The sequence below is a fragment of the Neoarius graeffei genome, chromosome 14 (genome assembly GCF_027579695.1).
Source record: "Neoarius graeffei isolate fNeoGra1 chromosome 14, fNeoGra1.pri, whole genome shotgun sequence".
NCBI classification, from domain to species: domain Eukaryota; kingdom Metazoa; phylum Chordata; class Actinopteri; order Siluriformes; family Ariidae; genus Neoarius; species Neoarius graeffei.
In genome coordinates, this window is record NC_083582.1 from 14,969,461 (window position 1) to 14,972,290 (window position 2,830).

Here is a 2,830-nt window from a genome sequence, read left to right on the forward strand (position 1 = left end):
CTCACAAACCTGGTGAACACTCACCACCAGTTCAAATAGTCAACTTGGCTGTAGTTCTGCCAAAGTTTGAGTAGTGCTTCCTACATTATCCTCTTGTTAGAAGAAGAAGCTACTAACGCTGCTTGTGTCATACAATAGGGGCATAGAAAGGATGCTTCCAGCTCGACTCACAGTATTCACTTGAGGCGTGGCGTCCCATGTGAATTAATAGCTTTGTTAGACAACCACTATGGATACACCAGATATAACAAATCCTATACTTCCAGCTCCGGGAGTGAGCAGGAACTCTGCCGGCAACACTGAAGCTAGTTGATCTTTGAATCAACAGAATGACGACGTTTCCGCAAACCGTGTTTCGCGGGGGGAACCGTTCGAGAACAGCAGATGTTTGCAGGCCCTTCTGCATTGTAAGAAACCATTATACATGGGGACATACAATGCAAACACTTTAAGAGACGATAACAGAGCCATGGAACTAGAGCAATGCAATCATCATCGAGGCATTGAAATACTGGGAGTGCAAGAATATCATATCATTCATGACAACCCCATCAAGTTTAGAAAGATTGGTTCCAGCTATTTGATTACATCCTCAGGTTGGAGAAATGAAGCACAGGCTTCCCAAGGTGGAGTTGGACTACTGCTAGGACAGAAAGCAAGAAAAGCCCTGCTGAAAGCCAAACGTCAGTAAAAGAATTATGATTGCTGAATTTGACGGCAATCCTAAAACAACAGTGATCATTGTATATGCACCTACCAACTGTGCAGATGAAGAAGAAGTTGAAGAATTTTACAACGTCCTGAGAAACACTCTTCAGGATGTCCTGGCACATAATTTTCTTGCATGTATTGGAGGTTTCAATGCAAGACTAGGACCAGATGATGTACCATTTACATATCATGATAAATCCAACAGAAATGGAAAGTACCTCATAGAATTATTATCAGAGTATGACCTGATAGCAACTAATACACAGTTCCAGAAAAGATCAGGTAAACTGTGGACCTACAGAGACAAGGCATCAGACTCATTACAGCAACTGGATTACATTCTAGTACGTCAAAAGTGGAGGAACAGCGTTCAGAATGCTGAAGCATACAACACGTTCAGAACAGTGGGATCCAACCACTGTGTAGTTTGTGCCAAAATCAGATTGAGTCTGAGAACATCCAAGGCAGACAAGAAGATAAGATATGATTGGCAGCAGTTTTCTACTGACTCAGAACTACAGCAGAAGTACACAGTTGCCGTCAAAAACAGATTCCAGGTATTGGAAGAAGAGGGTAATGGGGTGAAGTATGGAAAGTTTGTCAAAGCCAACAGACAAGCTATGGAAGAATGCCTGCCCAAGAAAACAAAAACAAAAAGATTCCTCAGGTCATCAAACTCACAAGTGGTTACAGCCCGCCAGGAAGTACTGGCAGCACAGAATCAGTATGAAAACACCAAGACTGAAGAGGATAAACAAGCCTGGTCTCAAGCACTAAGAAATCTATATAAAGTGTATAATCAAGTGAGAGAAGCGGAACTTGAGGCACAAATACAAAACATCGAGGCAGCCTATAGTGCCCAGAAATATGGTGAGGCATGGAGGACAGTGAATGAGATTACTGGTAGGAAAAGAGCTAAAGAAGGTTAAGTAGTGGGATCAAGCCCTGAGGAACGAGTTAGCACATGGTTCTCCCATTTCAAGAAACTCCTTGGCAATTCTCAAGAAGTAGAAGACCCAGACGAGGAAGTTCCAATCATCTTTGAAGACCTTGAGATCAGTGATGACCTGTTCTCTATAGAAGAGTTTAGGAAAGTGAAATCTTCATTAAAAACCAGGAAGGCAGCTGGTCCGGATGATATACCACCTGAAGTATTCAAGTCATGTGACTTTGACGACATATGTCTAGACTTCTGCAATCAAGCTCTGATCAATAATGACAAACCTGATCTATGGTCCTTTATGAATATCATCCCTGTACCAAAAGCTGGAGACTTGTCAAAGACTGACAACTACAGGGGGATCAGCCTGATTTGCATAATAGCCAAAATGTATAATCGGATGATTCTAAATCGAATCAGGTGTGTAATTGACATCCGACTTAGAGTAAACCAGAATGGTTTCCACCCCAAAAGATCTACAGTGGCCCAAATACTAACACTCAGAAGAATAATAGAAGGAGTTAAAGCTAATAACATCAAGGCTGTTATAACCTTCATTGACTTCAAGAAAGCATTTGACTCAATACACTGAGGTAAAATGATGCGTATTCTGAAAGCTTATGGGATTCCACCAAACCTACTACAAGCAATTGGGAAAATGTATACAAAGGCCAAAGTCATCTCCCCAGATGGAGTTACAGAGATGTTCAACATCACAACTGGTGTGTTGCAGGGTGATACATTAGCTCCTTTTCTGTTCATAATTGTGCTAGACTATGCTATGAGAAAAGCAATGACTGGGAAGGAAGAAGATCTGGGATTTACTATCACCCACCGAAGATCTAGAAGACATCCTAAAGAAGTACTGGCTGACTTAGACTTTGCAGACGACATAGCGCTACTATCAGATGAGATTGAACAAGCTCAGGAATTACTGCTAAGAGTAGAAAATGAATGTAAGAAAGTAGGTCTTGGTCTGAATGCTAAGAAAACAAAATCGCTAGCTTACAATATTGAAGATCCAAGAGCATTGCACACAGCAGATGGCACTGAACTTGAATGGGAAGACAACTTCAAATATCTAGGGTCCTGGGGCGATAGCTCAGAAAAAGACATCAGCATCAGAAAAGCGCAGGCCTGGAAAGCCTTGAATGGTATGAAGGAAATATGGAGGTCCAA

General features: G+C 41.7%; 1 pseudogene; it reads left to right on the forward strand.

Annotated features, from left to right (window-relative positions):
* Window positions 1-229: 229 nt before the first annotated feature.
* On the forward strand, window positions 230-1,640 carry LOC132897555 (craniofacial development protein 2-like; annotated as a pseudogene).
* Window positions 1,641-2,830: the final 1,190 nt, after the last annotated feature.